At 45.2% G+C, this 10,650-nt stretch overlaps 1 non-coding gene across 1 annotated transcript; it reads left to right on the top strand.

Annotated features, from left to right (window-relative positions):
* Positions 1-8,691: 8,691 nt before the first annotated feature.
* On the top strand, positions 8,692-8,795 carry LOC125096691 (small nucleolar RNA U13). Its single transcript, XR_007126348.1, has one exon. It is a non-coding gene; the product is annotated as a small nucleolar RNA U13 (small nucleolar RNA).
* The last annotated feature ends 1,855 nt before the right edge of the window (positions 8,796-10,650 follow it).

The raw sequence follows: 10,650 nt of genomic DNA, 5'->3' as shown, positions 1-10,650 counted from the left end.
AGGATCCCCAGATCACAAAGCTCAGGGCAACTCGGCACACCGCAGTGATCCATCAGAGACCACACCAGAGGGGATGAGTAAAAGGTAGTTTTATTCCTATGGGGCTTCCAGTGGGAGAGAAGTGGGGGGAGCTGCCCAGGGGGAAGGAAGCAGAAGATGGGAGCGGGAAGGCGGAGGAGAGGTGGCCGTGTGCACAAATCCACTTCCCAGTTCTCTGACATGACTGGGACCTTGACCCGTTTGTAACCATTATGTAATCACCGAAATAAGTCCAGCTAAATTATTCAAAAGTCTCCAAATGCCAATTCCATTTAATTTTAAATAACAAGCATCCCTGAGAGGGATGATTTTTGGAACGATGACTAAGGGGAAATATTTTTCTAGCAGGGTTTCTGTACAGGAAAAAATTCATTGCTTCCATCCCCACATCCCACACCCCACATTCCACACCCGTTGGTGTAAAAATATTTATTTAAATAATTTTAAATGTCATGCATTTATAATTAAAAGCAATTCTGTGTTTAGAGGAACAGAAATTACTGACTTTAAATCAATGAAAAAACATAAATTTTCCTCAAAGAAATATCTCCTGAGAGTCAAAGATAGTTTAAACTGAGCTAATGTGATGTAAGCCCGTCAGTTGCATACGGTACCTGGTGTGACCACTGGAATGGGTGCTCACCTTCAGCTGCAGGAACCTGTCGGACTCCAGCATGAGCCCTTCCTTTCTCCCAGAGGGTCTCTCCTTTCTCTTTTCCGTTTCTTTCCTTTCAAAATGTTTTCTTTCCTTTCAAAATGACACTCACTTATCTCTTCCTCCTGGCTGGCGGGACCCCTCTGACTGGACAGCTCCTGGTGGCTGCTCAACACCCCTTCTGTAGCACAACCCCCCACCCCATTCTCAGCCCCAGCCGGGGAATTACATTCTCTTAGCCACGGTGATCGGTGGTGGTCAACCAGGGCACAGACGGGAAGATGGGTCACTTCAAGCCTCCCCCGATGGAGCTGGGAAGAGGTGGATTTCTGCCGATTCGGGGCACTCTCTGGGTCCCACACTGCTGGAGGTGGTTAACTTGATGTGTCACCTTGACTAGGCTCTGGCGCCCAGTCGTTTGGTCAGACACTCATCTAGATCTTTATGTAAGGGTATTCTTTTTTTTTTCCAAGTATTATTTATTTATTTGACACAGAGAGAGAGAGAGAGAGAGAGAGATCACAAGCAGGCAGAGAGGCAGGCAGAGAGAAAGAAAGGGAAGCAGGCTCCCTGCTGAGCAGAGAGCCGGATGCGGGACTCGATCCCAGGACCCTGAGATCATGACCTGAGTCAAAGGCAGAGGTTCAACCCGCTGCGCCACCCAGGCGCTTCTATGTGAGGGTATTCTTTTGATGAGATTGACATTTAATTCAGAGCTTGGGTAAGGCAGCCAATGTACGGCAGCCTCCTGGAATCATCTGGAGACCTTAAGAGCAAAGACAGGTTTCCCAAGAAGGAAATCTTCTGAAGACTGCAATATGGAGACATTGCCTGGGTTTCCAGGCTGCTGCCCTACAGAATTGAGACTCAAGACCTGCAGTGTCCACTCGGACCTAAATTTCTAGCCTGCTGGTCTGCCCTACACATCACCCCACAATTATGTGAACAAATTCCGTAAAGAAATCTCATTTCTCTCTTTCCTGTCTCTCTCTCTTTCTATGTCTCTGTTTTTTTCTCTTCCCCTTCCTCCTTCTCTCCCATACCTTCTCTCCTTCCCTCTGTGTCTCCTATGGATTCTGTTTCCATGGAGAACCTTGACTAATACACTCCCTAAGTCATACTTGCATCCTTGAATTGCTCAGGGTTTTATTTGTGTGTTGTTTAAGCCAACTTGTGTGTTCCTGTCACCTGTGACTCAAAGTCTTGAGCATTCCTGGGTATAAGTGGACAGAATCCCATATAGGTTAATAAATGAACGATTCCTGCGGAGTTCTGCCTAATATCATTAATTGTTATACAACAAAGCCACTTAAGGGCCAGAAGTGTGCTTGATGCTTTATTCTACTGCTATTGCTTAGAATTCTTGGCACGAGGTTAATAAATGTTGGTTGAGTTGCACTGTAGAAGGAGATTAGTCTAGAGGGCTCAGCTCCTGGAACTACCTGGGGAAACAGATGCTCTGACATTTAGGAAACCCAGGAGTGACCCAGTAGTGTAACAGAAATGGTTGCAGTGTGTTTTTATTTATGCCCTTACGTGTGTGTGTTTATTATACATATACACAGGCTTCCTTCTAGGTATTTGATTAGACCACGCTTAGCTTCTAAGCTTCATCAAACCAGTACCTTTTCTGGAAGGTTCTACTCAAGATCAGGACAACTCCATTGTTGCTACATTATTATATTAGTTTGTTTGGCCTATTTTAACAAATTGCCACAGACCATGTGGATTACACAACAGGAATCTATTGTCTCATAGTTCTGGAAACTGGAAGTCCGAGGTCAAGATGTTGGTCGGGCTTTAGTCCCCCTGAAGGTACTAAGACTCGTTGCAGCTTCTCTTCTAGCTTCTGGTAGTCCCCTGGCTCGTCGTCGCAGCAGAACTCCAGTCTTCACACGGATGCTTGTGCGCTTCTGTGTCCAAATTTCCCCTTTATATAAAGACCCTCATCGTATTGTATTTCTACCTATAGCGGAATGACCTCATCTTCACTATGTCTGCAATGACCGTATTTCCAGATAAGGTCATATTCTGAGATACCGGGAGTTAGAACTTCGGCATATGTGGGTGTTGGGTGGGGGGAGACAGAATTCGGTCCGTAACACTTGATTGTTTGCACTACCTCCTCTCATCTGGGGCAGCCTTCACAGGAGGACTGTGGAGCTGTGAGCCGTGGGAGGGCAGGAGAGCGGAGAGCGCAGAGCTAGCGACACATTGCCACCATCCTGGCCACTTGGTCCCAGGACTGCTGCTGTACATTCCTGTACCAGGCAAGGGATTTCTAGTCCAGCAGCACCTGCCTTGCCCTTAAATGAATGCTGGTAACCCTCCCCATGCACCCTCTACTGCCGGGTCTCCTTCCCTTCTCCAGTACCTTCTGGCTGCTTTTTAACCGAAATCTTCTCCCTCGTTGAGAAGAATAATCAAGGAACAAGAATTAGAAACCACATATAGAAAAGAATGAGAGGAAGAACAAGAGGGAATGTTGTTAAAGTAACAGTTTTCATTGAAGGTGACGAATGTATTGTTCTCTGTGACATCTAGAGCTGTAGTTAAAAGCGTTTGGAAAGTCGTTTCCTAAAGTTCTAGGTCCTCTGTACCGCTCGGACCAGCTAGAGGTATAGGGTGTGGAGGCGCACAGGGGTAAGGACGGCACCAGCCACGGGACACGGCGGAGGCCACTGCACTGTGGCAGACTCTCGTGTCGGTACAGGAAGGCGCCATGGATCCGACTGTTGCCAAAGACGGTTCTCACAAGTGACTGGGAGAGCGACTGGGATTAGGGAGGCCGGGAACCTTCGAGGAGGTCAGGGAGTTTGAGGAAACAGCTTGCCTAAGGGACACTGAGAACAGGGCCATGTGCCATCTTTGTCATGCTTGCTATGTAGGTCACAGACACCTACTCTTGGAAAGCTTCCAGCACAGTCCCTGATGCATAGAGAGCTGTGAACGCCTGGCTTATATCGGTTGGATAATTTTACATAACTCCCACGCAGTGAAGCAAATCAACACCAAATTAGAGACCCAGCACCTAACTTAAAAGATACAGAATCTAAAAGCAAGTAGGAATCAAAGTCCTTAAATGCAGTAATATTTATGCTGGCCCTATTAACGCATTATAATAAATCAGTAGCAAATATGGAAAAATATGGTGGTCAGTTTACAGGCCAGAAAGTATGTATTTTTCTCAGAACTCATTTCAAATTACAGACATTTCAAGAATTTAATCCGTGGTGCTCTGGGCCTGCCGTCCATCCAGATGAAAATAAAAGCTTAGTCTGAGAGTGTCTGTTTTTTGCCCACTTGATGCCAAACAGTAAAGTGACAAACAGAATTCTCTCCACCTATTTTAATCTTGCAATATTATATGTTTGGCTTTTTAAAAACCTCACCTGCCTTTTGTACATTCTCCCTCTCCCATTATTTGATTTCAGTCTTGCATTTATAGATAGAGAAAACATTAACTTTTGTGGTAGTTAATCTTCTCTGACATCAAAATGATAGAGAAAAGATGTATCAGAGCACAATTTTAAAAGAAATACATCTGATTTTACTGCAAAAATAAAATCTGCTAAGAACTGGCATAACTCCTCGCTCTCAGTCAGTGTTTGATAAATGATGCTGAAATCAATTGTGGAAGGAAAGTCCTGGCGTGCCACCACCAAAAAACAAACACAAAAAAATCCTCACCATTTGCTCTGTTTACCTTCTCTTTGGGAGTAAAAATACAAGTCAAGGTAAGCTGTGAGCACTGAAGGGGCACCTGGCCGGCTCAGGCTGTTGACCATCCGACTCGTGATTTGGGCTCAGGTCACGACCTCAGGGTCTGCTTGATTCTCTCTCCCTCCGCCCTTCCCCACCCCCAGTCCCCATTGCCCCCCCCCTCTATCTCAAATAAATAAATCTTTAAAAAAAAAAGATGTAAACACTGAATAAAGGCATATCCTTAAGTTCGAATTAAGGTATATCAATTCCTAGTTGCTCTTCTGATAGGAGGTTCGGGTCATAAGGTTACCTGGTGAGCTCAGTGCTGTCGGCAAACTGCATACTGTGCAGCCAGCAAAACATCTTACGCTCCGTGTAGCAACGTGGTGAAATGGATCAGGTAACTGTGCCTCAGTTACATTCAGATTAAAAATAGTTTCTCTGTGGGGTGCCTGGGGGGCTCAGTGGGTGAAGTCTCTGCCTTCAGCTCAGGTCATGGTCTCAGGGTCCTGGGATCGAGCCCCGCATCGGGCTCTCTGCTCGGCGGGGAGCCTGCTTCCCCCTCTCTCTCTCTGCCTCTCTGCCTACTGTGATCTCTGTCAAATAAATAAATAAAATCTTTAAAAAAAAATAGTTGCTCTCCTAGCAAGTAGACAATATGTGTTCTTTAAGAATTGCTGTTAAAAAAAAAAAGTTATTTTGCTAACATGTATTTTCAATAGTGTATCAAAATAGTTTGCAAAGTTTTGGGGGAAAAAAGCAAACATCCGTGATGCTATCCCAGGTGGAAGGCCGGCAATGCCACAGGTCAGGAAAACAATGAATGAACCGATAGCTTTCTTCAAGGCAAATGCTTGACTCCGTTAGGACATTCTGTAGAAAAGCAGTTGTAAGTTACAGCCTAAAAGGATATTTGTAATATTTGGCTTGCTTGGGAAGAAATCAGCTTCCTAAAAACACTTGCAAGCCTGAGTAATTTCCATAAATAGAAATAACCTTGAGAATAAATCTCTGCATCCTAGAAAAGCGTCATGTTCCTCACGCTCTGTCCTCGCAATTAATCTCCCCATCTCGGCCGGAAGCAGTGATTTTCAGCCAAGGGAGGTTTTGTCCACCGGGAGACATATGGCAACATCTGGGCTATCACGGAAAGCTGGGGGGTGGGTAGGTGAGGGGAGAGGAGAGATGGTACCGGCTTCTGGTAGGTGAGGCCAGGGAAGCCATCAAACATCCTACAATGAGCAGGACAGCCCCAGAATGAGGAATTCACTGACCCAAATAATAGTTCAGAGACTGAGACACCGTGGCCTGGAGATGTAAACGGGGCAGTGTGTGTGTGTGCGCGTGTGTGCGTGTGCACGATCCTGGCACACAAGCAGAGCACAGCCGGACTCTTAAGAGCCCTTTGAGACCCACACAAACTGGTGACCTTGCCGATCAGCAGTTCCAGTGAAGAAACTCTACTTTCAAACCAGATGTGAGGCTGACTTGGAAAGACCTTTTATTCTTTCCTCCGCCCCGACTCCCCGAGCAAGATCGCTCCAGGAAGCCTTGTGATGAACAGGCGGAGGATTGTTGATTTCATGCTCGGATTTGAGAACGGAAGCCTGCGCCCGAGCCTGCCGCTCCGGACCCCTGCACGGGTCAGCTCTGTGCCACCTTCCTTCTGCATGAAAGGTTGTGACTGTGCTGTGACTGTGCTGCAACACACAGTGCTGTGACGGTGCTGTGACTGTGCTGTGACTGTGCCGTGACAGTGCTGCAACAGCCACTGAGGTGCAGGCGTTCTCTGCGTTTGCCTTCCCATTAGCTATCGGCTTTTCCCTCTTGTCTTCCAAGCCCTGGTCCAAGACAGCAGGACGTTTGCAGGCAACGTGTTGTCTCCTTTCTCTAGAGCTGTTGTGTGGGTAGTAGTGAGGTCTAGTGTTCACAAGGTTTCGAGGACCTCGGCCTGATTTTTTTTTTTTTAAGATTTTATTTATTTATTTGTTAGAGAGAGAGAAAGCATGAGCACAGGCAGACAGAGTGGCAGGCAGAGGCAGAGGGAGAAGCAGGCTCCCCGGTGAGCAAGGAGCCCGATGTGGGACCCGATCCCAGGACGCTGGGATCATGACCTGAGCCGAAGGCAGCTGCTTAACCAACTGAGCCACCCAGGCGTCCCCTCGGCTTGATTTAATGTTCACTCACCACCAGTCACTCAGGGCGAGCGCCTCTGCACCCATGAGCACTGCCCCGCACGCGGCCATTCCCTCGTCTGGGCCGGGCCCTGCCTCACCCGCCGCACGTCCAAGTGACTGTATTCGTCACTATAGTCTTCTTGAGGCAAGTCCCCAACCACCCTCCTTTTGTGAACAGTGCCCATCCCTCGGAAACACACTTGAGGAGGTTTTTTTCTTTTTTTAATTTTTTTTTTAAATGAACATATAATGCATTGTTTCAGGGGTGCAGGTCTGTGAATCGTCAGGCTTACACATTCACAGCGCTCACCATAGCACATGCCCTCCCCAGTGTCCACCACCCAGACACCCCATCCCTCCCACTGCCCTCCCCTCCAGCAACCCTCGGTTTGTTTCCTGAGATTAAGAGACTCTTATGGTTTGTCTCCCTCTCTGGCTTCATCTTGTTTCATTTTTTGCTCCTTCCCCTGTGATCCTCTGTCTTGTTTCTCAGATTCCTCATATCAGGGAGATCATATGATTATTGTCTTTCTCTGACTGACTGATTTCACTCAGCATAATAGCCTCTGGTTCTATCCGCATCATTGCAAATAGCAAGATTTCATTTCTTTTGATGGCTGCATAGTATTCCATTGTGTATATACACCACATCTTCTTTATCCATTCGTCTGTTGATGGACATCTAGGTTCTTTCCATAGTTTGGCTATTGTGGACATTGCTGCTATAAACATTTGGGTGTACGTGCCCCTTCGGATCACTACATTTGTATCTTTAGGGTAAATACCCAGTAGTGCGATTGCTGGGTCGTAGGGTAGCTCTATTTTCAACTTTTTGAGGAACCTCCATGCTGTTTTCCGGAGTGGCTGCCCCAGCTTGCGTTCCCACAGTGTAAGAGGCTCCCCTTTCTCCAAATCTTGAGGAGGCTTTTGACTCAACTAAAACTTCCACCTGCATCAGAGGCTTTCAGGTACAGCTGAGAGCTCCTGAGGTATCCGTCATGTTGGTAGAGATCACACAAGAAATTTTAAGCAGGTAAAACACCATTTAGAAAAACTACCTACCACCATCCTTCAAACAAACACACAGGCAGAAGAAAAAATAGCAATAACCCATAGAATTAGTCTGTGCCAAATAACACAACTAATGTACTCACAGTAACCGCCATAACATGCCGGCTGGATGGGACTCTGTGCTGCTGGGCAGGGCTACATCCTATACTGATGGCAGCTTCTGGCTTCTTTTCCTCTCCTGTATGATTTTGGTGATAGAGAAACAAAGGCTCAAGGAGGGGAAGTGACTTGGCCACACTCATACTGGTTGCTGGGCTAAGTCAGACCTGGAAACTCCCGCTTTCACATGTGTAAAAGGCTGGAAACACAAAAGACTGTGATGCATTTATGCATATGTTTCCAAATTTTTCCATTACTTTCCTTCCCCCACTCGCATCTTTTCACCCAAATTTCCCAACTTCTTACACAGACTATTTTGGAAATTAGAAAACATATTTTAAATGCAGATAATGCCTTTTTAAAAAAAAGTTGTAGACACCCACAGCATTTTTTATGCTTAGTGACTTGATGCCAGCTCTATATTCTTATGGGTGGATGGGTACCTCTGGATCTAGAAATGTCATCTGTATATTCATATACATGCGTACACCAGACTTCCAAACCTAGTTGTTTCCCTCACCTCCCAGGAAAACAGCACACATGGTATTCTGGCAGGATAACCATAGCTGTCCTGTCCAGCATGGGAGTTTGCATTATATGCTTGTCAGTGATAAAAGTAAAAATAAATCTGGATAGTTTTCTTCCAGTGAAATTTCCCGTCTCTGGGTAGGAAAGATGAAAAGAAAAGCAAGCAATGCCCTTCTGTGGAAACGAAGGATTAGATCCTAATAAAAATATGCATCTCAGGGTTGACAAACTTTTCTAGAGAATTCTTTTTTCCCCTACTCTGCAAAGAGCCCCCAGCATGGGATATGGGTCTGCCAGCTAATAGATGTGTCCATGCAAGACTTACTCTGTGTTCTCTCTAATCACCACCTGAAATGTAACTATAGCACACAATTTGATTTATCTGTGTTCATCCTCATACTTCGGGCAGTGTTTTGAGACCTTTTGTAGTTTATAAGCATTATGATTGGCTGTCCAGGGCGTTGTGTGACATGTGACCACCTCAAACCTTGCTCAAACCTGGGCACAATCCCCATCTAATGTTAAAAAAATAAAATAAAATAAAAGGAGCATTATTTCTAAAAAAAAAAAAAAAAAGAAAAGAAAAAGAAAAAAAGAAACATTATTTCTTGTGAGTATACTTGGGAAGTTTTCTATTTAAGCAGATTGTGAGCAGAGGCAAAACAAAACAAAAAACTAGACTCAAATGCAGAGAACAAATCAGTGATTGGCAGAGGGGACATGAGTAGGAGGATGGAAAACGTAGATGAAGGGACGGATAGCACACTTACGTTTGATGAGCACTGAGAGATGTGTAGCATTGTTGAATCGTTATATCATACATCTGAAACTAATGTAACGCTGTATGTTAACTACACTTAAATAAAAACATTAAATACATCTCATAACTAAAAATAAATAAGCTGCATGTAGGCATACCTTGGAGATATTGTGAGTTGGGTTCCAGGTCACCTCAATAAAGCAACTATTGCAATAAAACAAGTCAAATGAATTATCTGGTTTCCCAGTGCCCAGTGTATACACAAGTTATGTTTATGCTATACTGTAGTCTTTTAAGAGTGCAATCGCATTATGTCATAAAAAACAAGGTATATACTTTAGTTAAAAAATACTTTATTGCAGGGCACCTGGGTGGCTCAGTCAGTTAAGCATCTGACTCCTGATTTCAGCTCAGGTCATGATCTGAGGGACACACGTGGGACCCAGCCCTGCCTGGGCTCTGCATTCTGCACTCTGTACCTCTCTCTCTGGCCCACCCTCACCCCAGTTTGTGCTCACGCTCTCTCTCAAATAAACAAATCTTATTCCTAGAAAATGCTAACCATCCCATCCCGTCAGGGAGCCTACAGTCTTTTTTGCTGTTGGAAGTTCTTGCCTTGAGGTTGGTGCTGCTGACTGATCAAGGTGGTGGTTGCTGAAGGTTGGCGTAACAGCGGAAGTTTCTTAAAATGAGACAACAGTGAAGTTTGATATATTGATTGACTCTTCCTTTCATGAACAATTTCTCTGTAGCCCGTGATGCTGTTTGAGCGTGTTTTACCCGCAGTAGAACTTTCTTCCAAATCGGAGATATTCCTCTCGACCCTACTGCTGCTTTATCAACCAAGTTTATGGAGTATTCTAAATCTTACGTTGTCATTTCAACCATCTTAAAGCATCTTCACCAGGAGTAGATTCCATCTCAAGAAACGAGTTTCGTTGCTCACCCATAAGAAGCACCTTCTCATCTATTCCCGTGTGATCACGAGATTGCCAGCAACTCAGGCCCATCTTTAGGCTCCACTTCTGATTCTAGTTCTCTTGGTATTTCCACCACATTGGCAGTTACTCCCTCAACTCAAGTCTCGAACCCCTCAAAGTCATTCCTGAGGGTTGGAATCAACTTCTTCTAAACTCCTGTTAATATTGATATCTTGACCCCTGCCCGCCAATCGTGAATGTACTTACTGGCATCTAAAATGGTGCCTTTCCCGAAGGTTTTTGGTTTACTTTGCCCACATCCGACACAGGAATCACTGTCTGTGGTAGCTTTACCCTTAGGAAATGTATTTCTTAAATAATAAGATGTGAAAATCAGAATTACTCCTTGATCCACAGGCCCCAGAATGGGTGTTGTGTTGACAGGCCTGAAAACAACAATAATCGCACGGTACAGCTCTGTCCAAGCTCTCGGGTGAGCAGGTACAATGTCAACGAGCAGGATTATTTGGAAAGGAATCTCTTTTTCTGAGCTGTAGGTCTCAACAGTGGGCTTAAACTACTCAGTCGGTTACGCTGTAAACAGATGTGCCCTCACGCAGGCTCTCGTGGTCCATTATAGAACACAGAGTAGACGTGGCATGATTCGCAAGGGCCGTGGGAGTTTCGGAACGATCA

The sequence above is a fragment of the Lutra lutra genome, chromosome 3 (genome assembly GCF_902655055.1).
Source record: "Lutra lutra chromosome 3, mLutLut1.2, whole genome shotgun sequence".
Lineage (NCBI taxonomy): Eukaryota > Metazoa > Chordata > Mammalia > Carnivora > Mustelidae > Lutra > Lutra lutra.
This window is presented reverse-complemented; position numbering and strand designations above follow the sequence as displayed.